Source organism: Marmota monax, unplaced genomic scaffold (genome assembly GCF_021218885.2).
Source record: "Marmota monax isolate L192 unplaced genomic scaffold, Marmota_monax_Labrador192_F-V1.1 WCK01_AAM20220418_F8-fsc00082, whole genome shotgun sequence".
NCBI classification, from domain to species: Eukaryota; Metazoa; Chordata; class Mammalia; order Rodentia; family Sciuridae; genus Marmota; species Marmota monax.
Window position 1 is genome coordinate 8,362,643 of NW_026695207.1, and position 22,664 is coordinate 8,385,306.

Consider the following 22,664-nt stretch of genomic DNA (forward strand, 5'->3'; position numbering starts at 1 on the left):
TTTGCGCCCCCTTCCCTTCCCACACGCACTTTTCTTGCGTGGCCCAGGAAAAGTGTGCGTGACCGCCTCAGGCCGTGACCCCCGGGCCCACGGGGGTAGGGCGCAGGGGCAGCCCTGGGCTCCCGGTGTCCCTTCAGGCCTCCGGCGCCCGGCGCCTGCAGCGAGGCCCACAGGCCTGGCTCTCTCCAGGGACGCTAGGACACTCCAGGCGACCCGGCGGAGCCGAGCCTGGTCCAGGCCTCGGCCATCCCTGTGCACCCTGACCGATCCCCACCCCTCACACTCGCGGATGGGGGGTGGGGGGGCGGACACCTGCTTTTCCCCAGAACACAGGGCCCACCCGCAGGGGCCGCTCCTCCACCCCTTCTTGCCACACCAGCAGAGCCTGGCCACCCAGGTCCTGGGAGTGAGAGAGTCCATCCAGCGTCTCTCCCTGGGTCCTTCTCTTGGCAACTCCTCTGCCGGGTCCCTCCTGTGTCTCTGCCTCCCTTCCCACCGCCTTCCTCCCTGAGGGTCCCCCTGAGTCTGTCTCTTCACCCATCTCTCTCTGTCTCTCTCTGTCTCTCACCAATCCCCCCCCACACACACACACACTGGAAGCAGATGTCTTTCTGTCTATCTCTCTGTTCATCCATCTCTCCTTCACCTTTGTGACTCTACTGGCCTGTGAGGAGGCCTCCTGTCTCCATCTCCCACTCAGTGTGTCTCTGTCCTTGGCTCTTCTGTCTGTCTGTCTCTGTCTCTGTCTCTCTCTCTCTGTCTCTCTCTCTCTCTCTCTCTCACACACACACACACACACACACACTCACCCCTCTCTTCCTCCGTCCCACCCCAGCCACCTCACTCTGGTCTGCAAGTCACCGAGGCCATGGTAGCCTGGAGACTGGACAATCACAGGTTCTCTCATCTCCCATCTAACTTCCCGTGGATGTAAGAGTGGATTCAGACATCCCCCTTGAAGTGCCTGCACGTCTTCAGGGTGTGTGCTCAGCAGAGGCTGAGAGAAGGCCGAGGAGGCCACAGGGTCTTAAGAGGCTGCGCTGGGAGCCAAGCAAGAGAGCAGATGTCCAAGGAGGGCAGGTGCTCCGAGAAGAGGAGGAAGCAGCCTTCAGAGCAGGCAAGTGGTTCGGGGCCAGGGGGTTGCCGGGGAGGAGCACGTGCCAAGGGGAGGTGAAGCCCGGGCGGTGGGGACAGGGAGGCAGAGGCCCCTTTGGTCGCGGGGACCCGTCCACCTGGAGACGCCTGGCCGCGACGCAGGGCCCGAGGGCCCGGTGGGCGCGCGCCCCCCGCAACCACTGCTCCCCCCGCAAGGCTTGCGGGTGAGGGGGCTTCCCGTCTGGTGAGGCCGTCCACTGGGCTCTGACGGGGTTTGACTCAGGGCGCTCCTTTCACAGGCGGTCCTTTCCGGGAGCACCGCCCATGGACAAATGGACGGAGGGGTCTGTGCCCTTCCTCAGGGCGGTGCTGTACAGGTGCTGGTCCTTGACGCGTCCAAGCAAGGCGCAGAGCCCTCCGACCTTGGCACTCAGTCCCAAGGGAGTCACTCGGGGGTGGGGTAGAGTGTGGTGGGGTGGGGTGGGGTGGGGGTGGGGGTGCGGGTGCGGGTGGGCCAAGCGCTGCTTTGCAGAGTGGACGGGGAACTGAGGGCGAGGCAGGGGCCCCAGCGGCGCACTTCTGAGCCTGGCCCGGTGACTGACTGACTGACTGACTGGGAGCCAGCGGGCCACAGCCGGCTGGCCACCCGCTGCCCGGTTGTCTGTGGGTCCCTGCGTGTGCTCCTCCCTCCCTGAGCGTGGCTCCACGCGCTAGGCACGCGCAGGTGTTGTGTGTGGCCGGCCCCTCGCCATTGCCCAGTCCCACTGCCTTTCCAGCTGGGGCGCTGGGCCTCTGTCAGGGTCTCTGGCGTGTCCGGCGCGGGGCGGGGATGCCTGCTCGCGTCTTGGCCCCTGGCTCTCTGGGCTCCCGGCTAGGCTAGGCTAGGCTAGGCTAGGGTAGCGCGGCGGCGGCTGGGGATTCTCTGGGGCTTCTCGGCCAGGCGAAGGGCGGGGTGGGGAGGCGGTGCGGGTGCCGGGTGCCGGGGGTCGGGGGTCTTGGGGCTTGGCGAGGAGGGGCAGAAGCCAGGCCCGGGCGGGGCTCCCGGTAGGTGGAGCCAGGTGCCGAGGGGCAGAGGTGGAGGCGGGACTCAGCCCCTCTCGGCCCCGCCCAGCCCACTCCACCCCGACCCGACCCGGCCCGAGGACCCCAGGGGGAGAGCCGGCCAGTCTCCCAGGACCCCCGCGCCGCCGCGGGGACGGAGTCAGGTCGGAGCGAGAAAGCCAGCCTGGAGTTGAGTTGAGTCGGGCTGGGCTGGGCTGTGCTGGGGCGGGGCGGGGCGAGGGAGGCCCCCTGCGAACACCCGCTGTGTTGGCCCCCTCCACCGCTCCCCTGCCCTCCCCTGCCCGCCCCTGCCCCTGGGCTGAACGGTGGAACGCGGCGCAGGCTCTTGAGGCGTTCCGGGGCAGCCTTCGCCGTCTACGGCCATACCACCCTGAACGCGCCCGATCTCGTCTGATCTCGGAAGCTAAGCAGGGTCGGGCCTGGTTAGTACTTGGATGGGAGACCGCCTGGGAATACCGGGTGCTGTAGGCTTTTGCGCCCCCTTCCCTTCCCACACGCACTTTTCTTGCGTGGCCCAGGAAAAGTGTGCGTGACCGCCTCAGGCCGTGACCCCCGGGCCCACGGGGGTAGGGCGCAGGGGCAGCCCTGGGCTCCCGGTGTCCCTTCAGGCCTCCGGCGCCCGGCGCCTGCAGCGAGGCCCACAGGCCTGGCTCTCTCCAGGGACGCTAGGACACTCCAGGCGACCCGGCGGAGCCGAGCCTGGTCCAGGCCTCGGCCATCCCTGTGCACCCTGACCGATCCCCACCCCTCACACTCGCGGATGGGGGGTGGGGGGGCGGACACCTGCTTTTCCCCAGAACACAGGGCCCACCCGCAGGGGCCGCTCCTCCACCCCTTCTTGCCACACCAGCAGAGCCTGGCCACCCAGGTCCTGGGAGTGAGAGAGTCCATCCAGCGTCTCTCCCTGGGTCCTTCTCTTGGCAACTCCTCTGCCGGGTCCCTCCTGTGTCTCTGCCTCCCTTCCCACCGCCTTCCTCCCTGAGGGTCCCCCTGAGTCTGTCTCTTCACCCATCTCTCTCTGTCTCTCTCTGTCTCTCACCAATCCCCCCCCACACACACACACACTGGAAGCAGATGTCTTTCTGTCTATCTCTCTGTTCATCCATCTCTCCTTCACCTTTGTGACTCTACTGGCCTGTGAGGAGGCCTCCTGTCTCCATCTCCCACTCAGTGTGTCTCTGTCCTTGGCTCTTCTGTCTGTCTGTCTCTGTCTCTGTCTCTCTCTCTCTGTCTCTCTCTCTCTCTCTCTCTCACACACACACACACACACACACTCACCCCTCTCTTCCTCCGTCCCACCCCAGCCACCTCACTCTGGTCTGCAAGTCACCGAGGCCATGGTAGCCTGGAGACTGGACAATCACAGGTTCTCTCATCTCCCATCTAACTTCCCGTGGATGTAAGAGTGGATTCAGACATCCCCCTTGAAGTGCCTGCACGTCTTCAGGGTGTGTGCTCAGCAGAGGCTGAGAGAAGGCCGAGGAGGCCACAGGGTCTTAAGAGGCTGCGCTGGGAGCCAAGCAAGAGAGCAGATGTCCAAGGAGGGCAGGTGCTCCGAGAAGAGGAGGAAGCAGCCTTCAGAGCAGGCAAGTGGTTCGGGGCCAGGGGGTTGCCGGGGAGGAGCACGTGCCAAGGGGAGGTGAAGCCCGGGCGGTGGGGACAGGGAGGCAGAGGCCCCTTTGGTCGCGGGGACCCGTCCACCTGGAGACGCCTGGCCGCGACGCAGGGCCCGAGGGCCCGGTGGGCGCGCGCCCCCCGCAACCACTGCTCCCCCCGCAAGGCTTGCGGGTGAGGGGGCTTCCCGTCTGGTGAGGCCGTCCACTGGGCTCTGACGGGGTTTGACTCAGGGCGCTCCTTTCACAGGCGGTCCTTTCCGGGAGCACCGCCCATGGACAAATGGACGGAGGGGTCTGTGCCCTTCCTCAGGGCGGTGCTGTACAGGTGCTGGTCCTTGACGCGTCCAAGCAAGGCGCAGAGCCCTCCGACCTTGGCACTCAGTCCCAAGGGAGTCACTCGGGGGTGGGGTAGAGTGTGGTGGGGTGGGGTGGGGTGGGGGTGGGGGTGCGGGTGCGGGTGGGCCAAGCGCTGCTTTGCAGAGTGGACGGGGAACTGAGGGCGAGGCAGGGGCCCCAGCGGCGCACTTCTGAGCCTGGCCCGGTGACTGACTGACTGACTGACTGGGAGCCAGCGGGCCACAGCCGGCTGGCCACCCGCTGCCCGGTTGTCTGTGGGTCCCTGCGTGTGCTCCTCCCTCCCTGAGCGTGGCTCCACGCGCTAGGCACGCGCAGGTGTTGTGTGTGGCCGGCCCCTCGCCATTGCCCAGTCCCACTGCCTTTCCAGCTGGGGCGCTGGGCCTCTGTCAGGGTCTCTGGCGTGTCCGGCGCGGGGCGGGGATGCCTGCTCGCGTCTTGGCCCCTGGCTCTCTGGGCTCCCGGCTAGGCTAGGCTAGGCTAGGCTAGGGTAGCGCGGCGGCGGCTGGGGATTCTCTGGGGCTTCTCGGCCAGGCGAAGGGCGGGGTGGGGAGGCGGTGCGGGTGCCGGGTGCCGGGGGTCGGGGGTCTTGGGGCTTGGCGAGGAGGGGCAGAAGCCAGGCCCGGGCGGGGCTCCCGGTAGGTGGAGCCAGGTGCCGAGGGGCAGAGGTGGAGGCGGGACTCAGCCCCTCTCGGCCCCGCCCAGCCCACTCCACCCCGACCCGACCCGGCCCGAGGACCCCAGGGGGAGAGCCGGCCAGTCTCCCAGGACCCCCGCGCCGCCGCGGGGACGGAGTCAGGTCGGAGCGAGAAAGCCAGCCTGGAGTTGAGTTGAGTCGGGCTGGGCTGGGCTGTGCTGGGGCGGGGCGGGGCGAGGGAGGCCCCCTGCGAACACCCGCTGTGTTGGCCCCCTCCACCGCTCCCCTGCCCTCCCCTGCCCTCCCCTGCCCCCCCCTGCCCCTGGGCTGAACGGTGGAACGCGGCGCAGGCTCTTGAGGCGTTCCGGGGCAGCCTTCGCCGTCTACGGCCATACCACCCTGAACGCGCCCGATCTCGTCTGATCTCGGAAGCTAAGCAGGGTCGGGCCTGGTTAGTACTTGGATGGGAGACCGCCTGGGAATACCGGGTGCTGTAGGCTTTTGCGCCCCCTTCCCTTCCCACACGCACTTTTCTTGCGTGGCCCAGGAAAAGTGTGCGTGACCGCCTCAGGCCGTGACCCCCGGGCCCACGGGGGTAGGGCGCAGGGGCAGCCCTGGGCTCCCGGTGTCCCTTCAGGCCTCCGGCGCCCGGCGCCTGCAGCGAGGCCCACAGGCCTGGCTCTCTCCAGGGACGCTAGGACACTCCAGGCGACCCGGCGGAGCCGAGCCTGGTCCAGGCCTCGGCCATCCCTGTGCACCCTGACCGATCCCCACCCCTCACACTCGCGGATGGGGGGTGGGGGGGCGGACACCTGCTTTTCCCCAGAACACAGGGCCCACCCGCAGGGGCCGCTCCTCCACCCCTTCTTGCCACACCAGCAGAGCCTGGCCACCCAGGTCCTGGGAGTGAGAGAGTCCATCCAGCGTCTCTCCCTGGGTCCTTCTCTTGGCAACTCCTCTGCCGGGTCCCTCCTGTGTCTCTGCCTCCCTTCCCACCGCCTTCCTCCCTGAGGGTCCCCCTGAGTCTGTCTCTTCACCCATCTCTCTCTGTCTCTCTCTGTCTCTCACCAATCCCCCCCCACACACACACACACTGGAAGCAGATGTCTTTCTGTCTATCTCTCTGTTCATCCATCTCTCCTTCACCTTTGTGACTCTACTGGCCTGTGAGGAGGCCCCCTGTCTCCATCTCCCACTCAGTGTGTCTCTGTCCTTGGCTCTTCTGTCTGTCTGTCTCTGTCTCTGTCTCTCTCTCTCTGTCTCTCTCTCTCTCTCTCTCTCTCACACACACACACACACACACACTCACCCCTCTCTTCCTCCGTCCCACCCCAGCCACCTCACTCTGGTCTGCAAGTCACCGAGGCCATGGTAGCCTGGAGACTGGACAATCACAGGTTCTCTCATCTCCCATCTAACTTCCCGTGGATGTAAGAGTGGATTCAGACATCCCCCTTGAAGTGCCTGCACGTCTTCAGGGTGTGTGCTCAGCAGAGGCTGAGAGAAGGCCGAGGAGGCCACAGGGTCTTAAGAGGCTGCGCTGGGAGCCAAGCAAGAGAGCAGATGTCCAAGGAGGGCAGGTGCTCCGAGAAGAGGAGGAAGCAGCCTTCAGAGCAGGCAAGTGGTTCGGGGCCAGGGGGTTGCCGGGGAGGAGCACGTGCCAAGGGGAGGTGAAGCCCGGGCGGTGGGGACAGGGAGGCAGAGGCCCCTTTGGTCGCGGGGACCCGTCCACCTGGAGACGCCTGGCCGCGACGCAGGGCCCGAGGGCCCGGTGGGCGCGCGCCCCCCGCAACCACTGCTCCCCCCGCAAGGCTTGCGGGTGAGGGGGCTTCCCGTCTGGTGAGGCCGTCCACTGGGCTCTGACGGGGTTTGACTCAGGGCGCTCCTTTCACAGGCGGTCCTTTCCGGGAGCACCGCCCATGGACAAATGGACGGAGGGGTCTGTGCCCTTCCTCAGGGCGGTGCTGTACAGGTGCTGGTCCTTGACGCGTCCAAGCAAGGCGCAGAGCCCTCCGACCTTGGCACTCAGTCCCAAGGGAGTCACTCGGGGGTGGGGTAGAGTGTGGTGGGGTGGGGTGGGGTGGGGGTGGGGGTGCGGGTGCGGGTGGGCCAAGCGCTGCTTTGCAGAGTGGACGGGGAACTGAGGGCGAGGCAGGGGCCCCAGCGGCGCACTTCTGAGCCTGGCCCGGTGACTGACTGACTGACTGACTGGGAGCCAGCGGGCCACAGCCGGCTGGCCACCCGCTGCCCGGTTGTCTGTGGGTCCCTGCGTGTGCTCCTCCCTCCCTGAGCGTGGCTCCACGCGCTAGGCACGCGCAGGTGTTGTGTGTGGCCGGCCCCTCGCCATTGCCCAGTCCCACTGCCTTTCCAGCTGGGGCGCTGGGCCTCTGTCAGGGTCTCTGGCGTGTCCGGCGCGGGGCGGGGATGCCTGCTCGCGTCTTGGCCCCTGGCTCTCTGGGCTCCCGGCTAGGCTAGGCTAGGCTAGGCTAGGGTAGCGCGGCGGCGGCTGGGGATTCTCTGGGGCTTCTCGGCCAGGCGAAGGGCGGGGTGGGGAGGCGGTGCGGGTGCCGGGTGCCGGGGGTCGGGGGTCTTGGGGCTTGGCGAGGAGGGGCAGAAGCCAGGCCCGGGCGGGGCTCCCGGTAGGTGGAGCCAGGTGCCGAGGGGCAGAGGTGGAGGCGGGACTCAGCCCCTCTCGGCCCCGCCCAGCCCACTCCACCCCGACCCGACCCGGCCCGAGGACCCCAGGGGGAGAGCCGGCCAGTCTCCCAGGACCCCCGCGCCGCCGCGGGGACGGAGTCAGGTCGGAGCGAGAAAGCCAGCCTGGAGTTGAGTTGAGTCGGGCTGGGCTGGGCTGTGCTGGGGCGGGGCGGGGCGAGGGAGGCCCCCTGCGAACACCCGCTGTGTTGGCCCCCTCCACCGCTCCCCTGCCCTCCCCTGCCCGCCCCTGCCCCTGGGCTGAACGGTGGAACGCGGCGCAGGCTCTTGAGGCGTTCCGGGGCAGCCTTCGCCGTCTACGGCCATACCACCCTGAACGCGCCCGATCTCGTCTGATCTCGGAAGCTAAGCAGGGTCGGGCCTGGTTAGTACTTGGATGGGAGACCGCCTGGGAATACCGGGTGCTGTAGGCTTTTGCGCCCCCTTCCCTTCCCACACGCACTTTTCTTGCGTGGCCCAGGAAAAGTGTGCGTGACCGCCTCAGGCCGTGACCCCCGGGCCCACGGGGGTAGGGCGCAGGGGCAGCCCTGGGCTCCCGGTGTCCCTTCAGGCCTCCGGCGCCCGGCGCCTGCAGCGAGGCCCACAGGCCTGGCTCTCTCCAGGGACGCTAGGACACTCCAGGCGACCCGGCGGAGCCGAGCCTGGTCCAGGCCTCGGCCATCCCTGTGCACCCTGACCGATCCCCACCCCTCACACTCGCGGATGGGGGGTGGGGGGGCGGACACCTGCTTTTCCCCAGAACACAGGGCCCACCCGCAGGGGCCGCTCCTCCACCCCTTCTTGCCACACCAGCAGAGCCTGGCCACCCAGGTCCTGGGAGTGAGAGAGTCCATCCAGCGTCTCTCCCTGGGTCCTTCTCTTGGCAACTCCTCTGCCGGGTCCCTCCTGTGTCTCTGCCTCCCTTCCCACCGCCTTCCTCCCTGAGGGTCCCCCTGAGTCTGTCTCTTCACCCATCTCTCTCTGTCTCTCTCTGTCTCTCACCAATCCCCCCCCACACACACACACACTGGAAGCAGATGTCTTTCTGTCTATCTCTCTGTTCATCCATCTCTCCTTCACCTTTGTGACTCTACTGGCCTGTGAGGAGGCCTCCTGTCTCCATCTCCCACTCAGTGTGTCTCTGTCCTTGGCTCTTCTGTCTGTCTGTCTCTGTCTCTGTCTCTCTCTCTCTGTCTCTCTCTCTCTCTCTCTCTCACACACACACACACACACACACACTCACCCCTCTCTTCCTCCGTCCCACCCCAGCCACCTCACTCTGGTCTGCAAGTCACCGAGGCCATGGTAGCCTGGAGACTGGACAATCACAGGTTCTCTCATCTCCCATCTAACTTCCCGTGGATGTAAGAGTGGATTCAGACATCCCCCTTGAAGTGCCTGCACGTCTTCAGGGTGTGTGCTCAGCAGAGGCTGAGAGAAGGCCGAGGAGGCCACAGGGTCTTAAGAGGCTGCGCTGGGAGCCAAGCAAGAGAGCAGATGTCCAAGGAGGGCAGGTGCTCCGAGAAGAGGAGGAAGCAGCCTTCAGAGCAGGCAAGTGGTTCGGGGCCAGGGGGTTGCCGGGGAGGAGCACGTGCCAAGGGGAGGTGAAGCCCGGGCGGTGGGGACAGGGAGGCAGAGGCCCCTTTGGTCGCGGGGACCCGTCCACCTGGAGACGCCTGGCCGCGACGCAGGGCCCGAGGGCCCGGTGGGCGCGCGCCCCCCGCAACCACTGCTCCCCCCGCAAGGCTTGCGGGTGAGGGGGCTTCCCGTCTGGTGAGGCCGTCCACTGGGCTCTGACGGGGTTTGACTCAGGGCGCTCCTTTCACAGGCGGTCCTTTCCGGGAGCACCGCCCATGGACAAATGGACGGAGGGGTCTGTGCCCTTCCTCAGGGCGGTGCTGTACAGGTGCTGGTCCTTGACGCGTCCAAGCAAGGCGCAGAGCCCTCCGACCTTGGCACTCAGTCCCAAGGGAGTCACTCGGGGGTGGGGTAGAGTGTGGTGGGGTGGGGTGGGGTGGGGGTGGGGGTGCGGGTGCGGGTGGGCCAAGCGCTGCTTTGCAGAGTGGACGGGGAACTGAGGGCGAGGCAGGGGCCCCAGCGGCGCACTTCTGAGCCTGGCCCGGTGACTGACTGACTGACTGACTGGGAGCCAGCGGGCCACAGCCGGCTGGCCACCCGCTGCCCGGTTGTCTGTGGGTCCCTGCGTGTGCTCCTCCCTCCCTGAGCGTGGCTCCACGCGCTAGGCACGCGCAGGTGTTGTGTGTGGCCGGCCCCTCGCCATTGCCCAGTCCCACTGCCTTTCCAGCTGGGGCGCTGGGCCTCTGTCAGGGTCTCTGGCGTGTCCGGCGCGGGGCGGGGATGCCTGCTCGCGTCTTGGCCCCTGGCTCTCTGGGCTCCCGGCTAGGCTAGGCTAGGCTAGGCTAGGGTAGCGCGGCGGCGGCTGGGGATTCTCTGGGGCTTCTCGGCCAGGCGAAGGGCGGGGTGGGGAGGCGGTGCGGGTGCCGGGTGCCGGGGGTCGGGGGTCTTGGGGCTTGGCGAGGAGGGGCAGAAGCCAGGCCCGGGCGGGGCTCCCGGTAGGTGGAGCCAGGTGCCGAGGGGCAGAGGTGGAGGCGGGACTCAGCCCCTCTCGGCCCCGCCCAGCCCACTCCACCCCGACCCGACCCGGCCCGAGGACCCCAGGGGGAGAGCCGGCCAGTCTCCCAGGACCCCCGCGCCGCCGCGGGGACGGAGTCAGGTCGGAGCGAGAAAGCCAGCCTGGAGTTGAGTTGAGTCGGGCTGGGCTGGGCTGTGCTGGGGCGGGGCGGGGCGAGGGAGGCCCCCTGCGAACACCCGCTGTGTTGGCCCCCTCCACCGCTCCCCTGCCCTCCCCTGCCCGCCCCTGCCCCTGGGCTGAACGGTGGAACGCGGCGCAGGCTCTTGAGGCGTTCCGGGGCAGCCTTCGCCGTCTACGGCCATACCACCCTGAACGCGCCCGATCTCGTCTGATCTCGGAAGCTAAGCAGGGTCGGGCCTGGTTAGTACTTGGATGGGAGACCGCCTGGGAATACCGGGTGCTGTAGGCTTTTGCGCCCCCTTCCCTTCCCACACGCACTTTTCTTGCGTGGCCCAGGAAAAGTGTGCGTGACCGCCTCAGGCCGTGACCCCCGGGCCCACGGGGGTAGGGCGCAGGGGCAGCCCTGGGCTCCCGGTGTCCCTTCAGGCCTCCGGCGCCCGGCGCCTGCAGCGAGGCCCACAGGCCTGGCTCTCTCCAGGGACGCTAGGACACTCCAGGCGACCCGGCGGAGCCGAGCCTGGTCCAGGCCTCGGCCATCCCTGTGCACCCTGACCGATCCCCACCCCTCACACTCGCGGATGGGGGGTGGGGGGGCGGACACCTGCTTTTCCCCAGAACACAGGGCCCACCCGCAGGGGCCGCTCCTCCACCCCTTCTTGCCACACCAGCAGAGCCTGGCCACCCAGGTCCTGGGAGTGAGAGAGTCCATCCAGCGTCTCTCCCTGGGTCCTTCTCTTGGCAACTCCTCTGCCGGGTCCCTCCTGTGTCTCTGCCTCCCTTCCCACCGCCTTCCTCCCTGAGGGTCCCCCTGAGTCTGTCTCTTCACCCATCTCTCTCTGTCTCTCTCTGTCTCTCACCAATCCCCCCCCACACACACACACACTGGAAGCAGATGTCTTTCTGTCTATCTCTCTGTTCATCCATCTCTCCTTCACCTTTGTGACTCTACTGGCCTGTGAGGAGGCCTCCTGTCTCCATCTCCCACTCAGTGTGTCTCTGTCCTTGGCTCTTCTGTCTGTCTGTCTCTGTCTCTGTCTCTCTCTCTCTGTCTCTCTCTCTCTCTCTCTCTCACACACACACACACACACACACTCACCCCTCTCTTCCTCCGTCCCACCCCAGCCACCTCACTCTGGTCTGCAAGTCACCGAGGCCATGGTAGCCTGGAGACTGGACAATCACAGGTTCTCTCATCTCCCATCTAACTTCCCGTGGATGTAAGAGTGGATTCAGACATCCCCCTTGAAGTGCCTGCACGTCTTCAGGGTGTGTGCTCAGCAGAGGCTGAGAGAAGGCCGAGGAGGCCACAGGGTCTTAAGAGGCTGCGCTGGGAGCCAAGCAAGAGAGCAGATGTCCAAGGAGGGCAGGTGCTCCGAGAAGAGGAGGAAGCAGCCTTCAGAGCAGGCAAGTGGTTCGGGGCCAGGGGGTTGCCGGGGAGGAGCACGTGCCAAGGGGAGGTGAAGCCCGGGCGGTGGGGACAGGGAGGCAGAGGCCCCTTTGGTCGCGGGGACCCGTCCACCTGGAGACGCCTGGCCGCGACGCAGGGCCCGAGGGCCCGGTGGGCGCGCGCCCCCCGCAACCACTGCTCCCCCCGCAAGGCTTGCGGGTGAGGGGGCTTCCCGTCTGGTGAGGCCGTCCACTGGGCTCTGACGGGGTTTGACTCAGGGCGCTCCTTTCACAGGCGGTCCTTTCCGGGAGCACCGCCCATGGACAAATGGACGGAGGGGTCTGTGCCCTTCCTCAGGGCGGTGCTGTACAGGTGCTGGTCCTTGACGCGTCCAAGCAAGGCGCAGAGCCCTCCGACCTTGGCACTCAGTCCCAAGGGAGTCACTCGGGGGTGGGGTAGAGTGTGGTGGGGTGGGGTGGGGTGGGGGTGGGGGTGCGGGTGCGGGTGGGCCAAGCGCTGCTTTGCAGAGTGGACGGGGAACTGAGGGCGAGGCAGGGGCCCCAGCGGCGCACTTCTGAGCCTGGCCCGGTGACTGACTGACTGACTGACTGGGAGCCAGCGGGCCACAGCCGGCTGGCCACCCGCTGCCCGGTTGTCTGTGGGTCCCTGCGTGTGCTCCTCCCTCCCTGAGCGTGGCTCCACGCGCTAGGCACGCGCAGGTGTTGTGTGTGGCCGGCCCCTCGCCATTGCCCAGTCCCACTGCCTTTCCAGCTGGGGCGCTGGGCCTCTGTCAGGGTCTCTGGCGTGTCCGGCGCGGGGCGGGGATGCCTGCTCGCGTCTTGGCCCCTGGCTCTCTGGGCTCCCGGCTAGGCTAGGCTAGGCTAGGCTAGGGTAGCGCGGCGGCGGCTGGGGATTCTCTGGGGCTTCTCGGCCAGGCGAAGGGCGGGGTGGGGAGGCGGTGCGGGTGCCGGGTGCCGGGGGTCGGGGGTCTTGGGGCTTGGCGAGGAGGGGCAGAAGCCAGGCCCGGGCGGGGCTCCCGGTAGGTGGAGCCAGGTGCCGAGGGGCAGAGGTGGAGGCGGGACTCAGCCCCTCTCGGCCCCGCCCAGCCCACTCCACCCCGACCCGACCCGGCCCGAGGACCCCAGGGGGAGAGCCGGCCAGTCTCCCAGGACCCCCGCGCCGCCGCGGGGACGGAGTCAGGTCGGAGCGAGAAAGCCAGCCTGGAGTTGAGTTGAGTCGGGCTGGGCTGGGCTGTGCTGGGGCGGGGCGGGGCGAGGGAGGCCCCCTGCGAACACCCGCTGTGTTGGCCCCCTCCACCGCTCCCCTGCCCTCCCCTGCCCGCCCCTGCCCCTGGGCTGAACGGTGGAACGCGGCGCAGGCTCTTGAGGCGTTCCGGGGCAGCCTTCGCCGTCTACGGCCATACCACCCTGAACGCGCCCGATCTCGTCTGATCTCGGAAGCTAAGCAGGGTCGGGCCTGGTTAGTACTTGGATGGGAGACCGCCTGGGAATACCGGGTGCTGTAGGCTTTTGCGCCCCCTTCCCTTCCCACACGCACTTTTCTTGCGTGGCCCAGGAAAAGTGTGCGTGACCGCCTCAGGCCGTGACCCCCGGGCCCACGGGGGTAGGGCGCAGGGGCAGCCCTGGGCTCCCGGTGTCCCTTCAGGCCTCCGGCGCCCGGCGCCTGCAGCGAGGCCCACAGGCCTGGCTCTCTCCAGGGACGCTAGGACACTCCAGGCGACCCGGCGGAGCCGAGCCTGGTCCAGGCCTCGGCCATCCCTGTGCACCCTGACCGATCCCCACCCCTCACACTCGCGGATGGGGGGTGGGGGGGCGGACACCTGCTTTTCCCCAGAACACAGGGCCCACCCGCAGGGGCCGCTCCTCCACCCCTTCTTGCCACACCAGCAGAGCCTGGCCACCCAGGTCCTGGGAGTGAGAGAGTCCATCCAGCGTCTCTCCCTGGGTCCTTCTCTTGGCAACTCCTCTGCCGGGTCCCTCCTGTGTCTCTGCCTCCCTTCCCACCGCCTTCCTCCCTGAGGGTCCCCCTGAGTCTGTCTCTTCACCCATCTCTCTCTGTCTCTCTCTGTCTCTCACCAATCCCCCCCCACACACACACACACTGGAAGCAGATGTCTTTCTGTCTATCTCTCTGTTCATCCATCTCTCCTTCACCTTTGTGACTCTACTGGCCTGTGAGGAGGCCTCCTGTCTCCATCTCCCACTCAGTGTGTCTCTGTCCTTGGCTCTTCTGTCTGTCTGTCTCTGTCTCTGTCTCTCTCTCTCTGTCTCTCTCTCTCTCTCTCTCTCACACACACACACACACACACACTCACCCCTCTCTTCCTCCGTCCCACCCCAGCCACCTCACTCTGGTCTGCAAGTCACCGAGGCCATGGTAGCCTGGAGACTGGACAATCACAGGTTCTCTCATCTCCCATCTAACTTCCCGTGGATGTAAGAGTGGATTCAGACATCCCCCTTGAAGTGCCTGCACGTCTTCAGGGTGTGTGCTCAGCAGAGGCTGAGAGAAGGCCGAGGAGGCCACAGGGTCTTAAGAGGCTGCGCTGGGAGCCAAGCAAGAGAGCAGATGTCCAAGGAGGGCAGGTGCTCCGAGAAGAGGAGGAAGCAGCCTTCAGAGCAGGCAAGTGGTTCGGGGCCAGGGGGTTGCCGGGGAGGAGCACGTGCCAAGGGGAGGTGAAGCCCGGGCGGTGGGGACAGGGAGGCAGAGGCCCCTTTGGTCGCGGGGACCCGTCCACCTGGAGACGCCTGGCCGCGACGCAGGGCCCGAGGGCCCGGTGGGCGCGCGCCCCCCGCAACCACTGCTCCCCCCGCAAGGCTTGCGGGTGAGGGGGCTTCCCGTCTGGTGAGGCCGTCCACTGGGCTCTGACGGGGTTTGACTCAGGGCGCTCCTTTCACAGGCGGTCCTTTCCGGGAGCACCGCCCATGGACAAATGGACGGAGGGGTCTGTGCCCTTCCTCAGGGCGGTGCTGTACAGGTGCTGGTCCTTGACGCGTCCAAGCAAGGCGCAGAGCCCTCCGACCTTGGCACTCAGTCCCAAGGGAGTCACTCGGGGGTGGGGTAGAGTGTGGTGGGGTGGGGTGGGGTGGGGGTGGGGGTGCGGGTGCGGGTGGGCCAAGCGCTGCTTTGCAGAGTGGACGGGGAACTGAGGGCGAGGCAGGGGCCCCAGCGGCGCACTTCTGAGCCTGGCCCGGTGACTGACTGACTGACTGACTGGGAGCCAGCGGGCCACAGCCGGCTGGCCACCCGCTGCCCGGTTGTCTGTGGGTCCCTGCGTGTGCTCCTCCCTCCCTGAGCGTGGCTCCACGCGCTAGGCACGCGCAGGTGTTGTGTGTGGCCGGCCCCTCGCCATTGCCCAGTCCCACTGCCTTTCCAGCTGGGGCGCTGGGCCTCTGTCAGGGTCTCTGGCGTGTCCGGCGCGGGGCGGGGATGCCTGCTCGCGTCTTGGCCCCTGGCTCTCTGGGCTCCCGGCTAGGCTAGGCTAGGCTAGGCTAGGGTAGCGCGGCGGCGGCTGGGGATTCTCTGGGGCTTCTCGGCCAGGCGAAGGGCGGGGTGGGGAGGCGGTGCGGGTGCCGGGTGCCGGGGGTCGGGGGTCTTGGGGCTTGGCGAGGAGGGGCAGAAGCCAGGCCCGGGCGGGGCTCCCGGTAGGTGGAGCCAGGTGCCGAGGGGCAGAGGTGGAGGCGGGACTCAGCCCCTCTCGGCCCCGCCCAGCCCACTCCACCCCGACCCGACCCGGCCCGAGGACCCCAGGGGGAGAGCCGGCCAGTCTCCCAGGACCCCCGCGCCGCCGCGGGGACGGAGTCAGGTCGGAGCGAGAAAGCCAGCCTGGAGTTGAGTTGAGTCGGGCTGGGCTGGGCTGTGCTGGGGCGGGGCGGGGCGAGGGAGGCCCCCTGCGAACACCCGCTGTGTTGGCCCCCTCCACCGCTCCCCTGCCCTCCCCTGCCCGCCCCTGCCCCTGGGCTGAACGGTGGAACGCGGCGCAGGCTCTTGAGGCGTTCCGGGGCAGCCTTCGCCGTCTACGGCCATACCACCCTGAACGCGCCCGATCTCGTCTGATCTCGGAAGCTAAGCAGGGTCGGGCCTGGTTAGTACTTGGATGGGAGACCGCCTGGGAATACCGGGTGCTGTAGGCTTTTGCGCCCCCTTCCCTTCCCACACGCACTTTTCTTGCGTGGCCCAGGAAAAGTGTGCGTGACCGCCTCAGGCCGTGACCCCCGGGCCCACGGGGGTAGGGCGCAGGGGCAGCCCTGGGCTCCCGGTGTCCCTTCAGGCCTCCGGCGCCCGGCGCCTGCAGCGAGGCCCACAGGCCTGGCTCTCTCCAGGGACGCTAGGACACTCCAGGCGACCCGGCGGAGCCGAGCCTGGTCCAGGCCTCGGCCATCCCTGTGCACCCTGACCGATCCCCACCCCTCACACTCGCGGATGGGGGGTGGGGGGGCGGACACCTGCTTTTCCCCAGAACACAGGGCCCACCCGCAGGGGCCGCTCCTCCACCCCTTCTTGCCACACCAGCAGAGCCTGGCCACCCAGGTCCTGGGAGTGAGAGAGTCCATCCAGCGTCTCTCCCTGGGTCCTTCTCTTGGCAACTCCTCTGCCGGGTCCCTCCTGTGTCTCTGCCTCCCTTCCCACCGCCTTCCTCCCTGAGGGTCCCCCTCAGTCTGTCTCTTCACCCATCTCTCTCTGTCTCTCTCTGTCTCTCACCAATCCCCCCCCCCACACACACACACACACTGGAAGCAGATGTCTTTCTGTCTATCTCTCTGTTCATCCATCTCTCCTTCACCTTTGTGACTCTACTGGCCTGTGAGGAGGCCTCCTGTCTCCATCTCCCACTCAGTGTGTCTCTGTCCTTGGCTCTTCTGTCTGTCTGTCTCTGTCTCTGTCTCTCTCTCTCTGTCTCTCTCTCTCTCTCTCTCTCACACACACACACACACACACTCACCCCTCTCTTCCTCCGTCCCACCCCAGCCACCTCACTCTGTCTCTCTGAGCAGATGTCTTTCTGTCTGTCTGGTTATCCATCTTTGCTTCTTCTTTGTGCCTGTGTTGGCTTTGTGTAGGAGCTCCTCTCTTCATCTCCCACTCAATGTGTCTCTGGCCTTGGCTCTTCTGTCTCTTTTACATTTCTCTAGGGAAGCCTGGGCTTTCTCTCCTAGAGCAGCCTTGTCGCATTTTGGCTGGGCAGAAATCAGGAGCCACTCAAGCAGGAATAAACTTTCTTTTCTTTTCTTTTCTTTTTTTTTTTTTGATTTTTTTTTGTTTTATTTTTTTTTCGGTAGACACAACATCTATGTTTGTATGTGGTGCTGAGGATGGAACCCGGGCCTCACGCATGCTCAGGTGAGCGTGCTACCACTTGAGCCACATCCCCAGCCCCAATAAACTTTATTTTCGAACTCCCCTTAATGCCACCCACGTGGTCCTTCCAGTGACCACACACCAACCGGAACTTTCCATCTGGAACTTCCTACATCGGAACTCCACCAACCAATGCAAACTCTTCAGGAATTCCTGTGAAAGCTGAATTGGAACTTAATGGGAACTCTGGGAGAACTCAAAAGTCATCCTCTCAACACAGCCTCAGGGGCCTCATCTCTAGATGTTCCTCGAGGTTCCTTCCTCAGGGAAGGAACTTTAGAATCATAGCGGTTCCCTCTCCTCAGAACAGCCTGGGAGACATGACAGGTCTTTGGACCATCCTGACCAGGTCTCTAGTACAGACATCTGGGGGGCCTGCTTCTCTGAGCAGCCTGGGTGAGACACCATTCCCAGAGTCCTGGTGGGCCCTGTCTCTAGGGACACCCAAGGTTTCCATTCCTCAGAGAAGTAAGAGGGAGATTCCATGCCTGGGGAAACTCTTGATCATGACTCTAGGGACACCTGCGGTGCCCTCTCTTCCTAGCATCCTGGGCGAGACCCCAGGCCTAGGGATCCGAGTGTGCCACGTCTCTAGAAATGCCCGGGATTTTTTTTCCCCAGAGTTGCAGGAGGAGTCAGCAGGCTTGGGGACCCTCCTGGGCCAAGTTTCTAGGTACACCCAGGTTTACTTCCCTCAGAGCACTGCGCGAGGAGACGGCAAACCCAGAAACCCTGGAGGGTCATATCTCTAAGAACACCAGAGGTTTTTTTTCTCCTCAGAGCAGCACAAGGAGATGCCAGGCCTGGGCACCATCTTGGCCACGTCTGTAGCGACACCCGGGGTTCCCTGTCCTTAGAGCAGCTGAGGGAGATGCCAGGCAGGGGTCCTTCTTGGCCATGTCTCCAGGGATGCCTGGGGTTCCCTTTGTCCAGAGCAGCCTGTGGGAGATGCCAGGGCTGGGGACCCTGATGGGCCACTTCTCTAGGGGCAACTGGGTTTTTTTTTTTTTTCCTCAGAGCAGCACGAGGAGACACCAGGCTTGGGGACTCTTGTGGGCCACATCTCTAGGGACACCCCAGGTTCCCTTCCATCAGAGCAGTATGAGAAGACACCAGAATGGGAGACCCTGGTGGGTCCCATCTCTAGGGACACCCGGGTTTCCTTCTTAGAGCAGCCTGAGGAGACGCCAGGTCTGGGGAGCCTGGTGGGCCATGTCTCTAAGGACACCTGAGGTTCCCTCTCAGAGCAGCCCAAGGAGATGCCAGGCCTGGGGACCCTCATGGACCACGTCTTGAGGGACACATCGGGGTTCCCTCCTCAGATCAGCCTAGGGGAGACACCAGGCCTAAGCACCCTAGTGGGCTGCATCTGTTGGAACACTTGGGCCAGGGGGACGGTGCATCCTGCAGCTCCCAGAAGCTGCTGGGGCTCAGTCTGAGTTCAGGTTTTCCCAACGTCGAGAGTGGGCCAACATGGGCTGGGATTTCACTGCTTTTCTTTTTTCCCTGATCCTAAAGTGGGATTACTTGACACTGCTTCAAAGATCACTTCCCAGAGGCCTCTGTGGTGGCCCCTTTCTCTCCTCTGCCCTTGGGTGCAGGAGGGAAGCAGGGCTCCGTGTGGCTGCCTGTCCCCTGTCCACAGCAGGCCTGACCTGGTGGAGGACAGCTGGGGTGCAGGGAGGTGGATCCTGGACTCCCTTTTCTGCTCTCTAGAGATCTCACTCCTCCTGGTGCCTCATTACACAGCCAGACCTAGTGACAGCAGTGGGAACAGGTTTCATCCAGTAACTCCTGGGGTGGAGGAAGTAGCAGAATCCCCAGGAAGCCCAGGGGGCTCCCCTCCCAGTGGAGCTTCTCCCCTTCCAGCAGGGTATCTCCATCTCCCTCAGAGGTGTCTTTCCTGAAGGGAGGGCACTCCACCACTCCCACCAGGTTGTCTCCCCTCCCACCAGCATGTCTCCCTTTCCAGAGGGTGGCTCCACATTCAGTGGGTGTCTCCCCTTCCAGCAGGGTGTCTGTCTTCCCTAGGAGGGCCTCTGGGGTGGTGAGGTGGGTGTCTCCCTTCCCAGCAGGGTACCTCCCCTCCCAGGGGGCGGCTCCCCTCACAGCAAGAGTGTCTCTCCCCTGGGGTAAGCATCTCTAGAGGAGGGGCTTGTCCCCTAGAGGGGGTGTCTCCCCTCCCAGGGGGTACCTCCACTCCCAGCATGGCTTCAGGTGAGGGGGGGGCTGAGGGCGGGGTCTGGGCACCATCTTAGATACTTTATTGCCCTCAGGCTGAGGAAGGAGCTTTCTCCTCAGAACTGAGCAGAGGAACCCTCACTGCTGGTCAAGGTGGGTTATTCCACAGGGAAGGCAGAGCTCCCCTCTCCTCAGAGCATCCCAATGTGATGCCAGGCCTGGGGATCCTCGGGGTCACCTCTGTAGGGACGCCCCAGCGGTCCCTCTCCTCAGAGCCTGAGAAGGCGCCAAGCCTGGGGAAGCTCTTGACCACGTCTCTAGGGACACCTGGTGTGCCCTCTCCTCACAGCAGCCTGGGAGGCACACCAGGCCTAGAGACCCTGGTGGGCCACGTGTCTAGGGACACCCCAGGTTCCTGTTTTCCAGAGCCATGTGAGGAGTCGCCAGACCTGGAGACCCTGTTGGGTCACTACTCTAGGGACACCTGGGGTTTCCTTTCCTCGGAGCAGCACGAGGAGACACCATGCTGTGCCGCAGTCTGTCTGGGCACAAAATAACCGAGCCACCACAAAAACTTGTAGATTCCAACAGCAACTCTTTATTCCCGAACTCTCACCGACACTCTACATGCACGACACTCTACATGCACGTTCTGGGAAAATACACTCCCTCCACCGGGCTCTGCGTACCAATTCTCTCAGAACCCCGTGAGAACTCAATGGGAACTCAAGGAGCAGGCACTTGAGGCAGCAGGATATGCCCTATTCCCAGCAGGGTCCACCCTAAACCTGGAGCCACCCTAATCCAGCAGGATCCACCCTAAACCTGGAGTCACCCTAATCCAGCAGGATCCACCCTAAACCTGGAGCCACCCTAATCCCTGAGCAGGGTCACCTTTCAACCAAAAATGCCATGCATCCTACTTGGCTATGGCTCTCAGCAATGCTGGGGGACCCTCTTGGACACGTCTCTAGGGATGCCTGGGGTTCCCTCTCAGAGCAGCCTGAGGAGATGCCAGGCCTGGGGACACTGGTGGGCCACGTTGCTAGAAATGCCTGGGATTGCTTTGACTCAGAGATGCAGGAGGAGACACTAGGCTTGGGGACCCTCGTGGGCCAAGTTTCTAGGAACATCCCAAGTTTCCTTCCCTCAGAGCACTGCGAGGAGACGCCAGACCCGGAAACCCTGGTGGGTCACATCTCTAAGAACACCCGAGATTTCTTCTTCTCAGAGCAGCACGAGGAGATGAGAGGCCTGGGCATCGCCTTGGCCACGTCTGTAGGGACACCCGGGGTTCCCTGTCCTTAGAGGGAGATGCCAGGCAGGGGGTCCTTCTTGGCCATGTCTCTAGGAACACCTGGAGATGCCAGGCCTGGGGGCCCTGATGGGCCACTTATCTAGGGACAACGGTTTTTTTTTTCTCCTCAGAGCAGCCTAGGGGAGATGCCAGGCCTGGGGACCCTGGTGGGTCAAGTCTCTAGGGATGCCCGGGGTTTCTTTTCCTCAGAGCAGCACGAGGAGACACCAGGCTTGGGGACCCTTGTGGGCCACATCTCTAGGGACACCCCAGGTTCCCTTCCATCAGAGCAGTATGAGAAGACACCAGAATGGGAGACCCTGGTGGGTTCCATCTCTAGGGACACCTGGGTTTCCCTCTCAGAGCAGCCTGAGGAGACGCCAGGTCTGGGGAGCCTGGTGGGCCACATCTCTAGGGACACCTGAGGTTCCCTCTCAGAGCAGCCCAAGGAGACGCCAGGCCTGGGGACCCTCTTGGGCCACATCTCTGGGAAAACCCAGGTTTCCCTCTCCTCAGAGCAGCCAGAGGGAGATGCCAGGCTTGGGGAAACTCTTGACCACATCTCTAGGGATACCTGTGGTGCCTTCTCCTCATAGCAGCCTGGGGGAGACACCAGGCCTGGGGACCAGGGTGGGCCATGTCTCTAGAAATGACTGGGATTCCTTTTCCTCAGAGATGCAGGAGGAGTCACCAGGCTTGGGGACCCTCGTGAGTCAAGTGTCTAGGAACATCCCAGGTTTCCTTCCCTCAGAGCACTGTGAGGAGATGCAACACCTGGAGACCCTGGTGGGTCACGGCTCTAGGGACACTTGAAGTTTCTTCTCCTCAGAGCTGCATGAGGAGACACCAGGCCTGGGCATCATCTTGGCAACATCTGTAGGGACACCTGGGGTTCCTTCTACTTAGAGCAGCCAAGGGAGATGCCAGGCATGGGGTCCTTCTTGGCCACATCTCTAGGGATGCCTGGGGTTCCCTTTGTTCAGATGCCAGGCCTGGAGACCCTGATGTACCACTTCTCTAGGAACAACTGGGGTTTTTTCTCCTCAGAGCAGCCTAGGTGAGATGCCAGGCCTGGGGATCCTGGTGGGTCAAGTCTCTAGGGATGCCCGGGGTTTCTTTTCCTCAGAGCAGCATGAGGAGACACCAGGCTTGGGGACCCTTGTGGGCCAAGTTTTTAGGTACACCTTAGGTTTCCTTCCCTTGGAGCACTGCATGGAGACACCAGATCTTCAGACCTCATGGGTCATGGCTCTAGGGACACCCAGAGTTTCTCCAACTCAGAGCAGCATGAGGAGACGCCGGGACAGGTGACCCTTTGGACATGTGTCTAGGGATGCTAGGGCTTTCTCTCCTCAGAGCAGCCTGGGAAGATGACAGGACTGGGCACCCTTGTGGGCCACCTCCCTAGAAATGCCTCGGGGTTCCCTCCTCAGAGCATTCTAAGATGTAAGGTCTGGGGACCCTAGCGCACAACAACTCTAGAAACGTCGGGGTTCCCTCTCCTCAGAACAGCCTGGGAGAGATGACAGGCCTTTGGTCATATTGTCTCTAGGGACACTTGGGGTGCCTGCTTCTCTGAGCAGCCTGGGTGAGACACCATGCCCGGGAACCTGGTGGACCATGTCTCTAGGGACACTCAAGTTTCCCATTCTTCAGAGCAACATGAGAAGTCAGGCCTGGGCATCCTCTTGGCCATGTCTTTAGGGACACTCAGGGTTACCTCTCCTTAGAGCAACCGAAGGAGAGGCCAGGCATGGGGACCCTCTTGGCCAAGTCTCTAGGTATACGGGGGTTTTCTTTGTTCAGAGCCACCTGTGGGATATGCCAGGCATGGGGACTCTGATGGGCCATTTGTCTAGGGACACCCAGGGTTCTCTCTTCTTAGAGCAGCCTAGGGGAGACACCTGGCCTGGGGACCCTGGTGGGTCAAGTATCTAGGGAGGCCCAGGGTTTCTTTTTCTCAGAGCAGCATGAGAGACACCAGGCTTGGGGATCCTCGTGGGCCACGTCTCTAGGGACACCATAGCTTCCCTTCCATCAGAACAATGTGAGGAGATGTCAGAACTGGAGACCCTGGTGGGTCACATCTATAGGGACACCTGGGGTTTTCTCTCAGAGCAGCCTGAGGAGACGCCAGGCCTGGGGACTCTGGTGGGCCATGTCTCTAGGGACACCAGGTTTCCCTCTTC

General features: G+C 64.6%; 6 non-coding genes across 6 annotated transcripts; all 6 read left to right on the forward strand.

Moving 5' to 3' along the window:
• The first annotated feature begins 2,509 nt into the window (after window positions 1-2,509).
• LOC124083668 (5S ribosomal RNA) lies at window positions 2,510-2,628 on the forward strand. Its single transcript, XR_006848865.1, has one exon. It is a non-coding gene; the product is annotated as a 5S ribosomal RNA (ribosomal RNA).
• Window positions 2,629-5,145: 2,517 nt separating this feature from the next.
• On the forward strand, window positions 5,146-5,264 carry LOC124083669 (5S ribosomal RNA). Its single transcript, XR_006848866.1, has one exon. It is a non-coding gene; the product is annotated as a 5S ribosomal RNA (ribosomal RNA).
• Window positions 5,265-7,773: 2,509 nt separating this feature from the next.
• Window positions 7,774-7,892, forward strand: LOC124083670 (5S ribosomal RNA). Its single transcript, XR_006848867.1, has one exon. It is a non-coding gene; the product is annotated as a 5S ribosomal RNA (ribosomal RNA).
• Window positions 7,893-10,401: 2,509 nt separating this feature from the next.
• LOC124083671 (5S ribosomal RNA) lies at window positions 10,402-10,520 on the forward strand. Its single transcript, XR_006848868.1, has one exon. It is a non-coding gene; the product is annotated as a 5S ribosomal RNA (ribosomal RNA).
• Window positions 10,521-13,027: 2,507 nt separating this feature from the next.
• On the forward strand, window positions 13,028-13,146 carry LOC124083672 (5S ribosomal RNA). Its single transcript, XR_006848869.1, has one exon. It is a non-coding gene; the product is annotated as a 5S ribosomal RNA (ribosomal RNA).
• A 2,507-nt stretch (window positions 13,147-15,653) lies between these two features.
• LOC124083674 (5S ribosomal RNA) lies at window positions 15,654-15,772 on the forward strand. The gene has a single exon (XR_006848870.1). It is a non-coding gene; the product is annotated as a 5S ribosomal RNA (ribosomal RNA).
• Window positions 15,773-22,664: the final 6,892 nt, after the last annotated feature.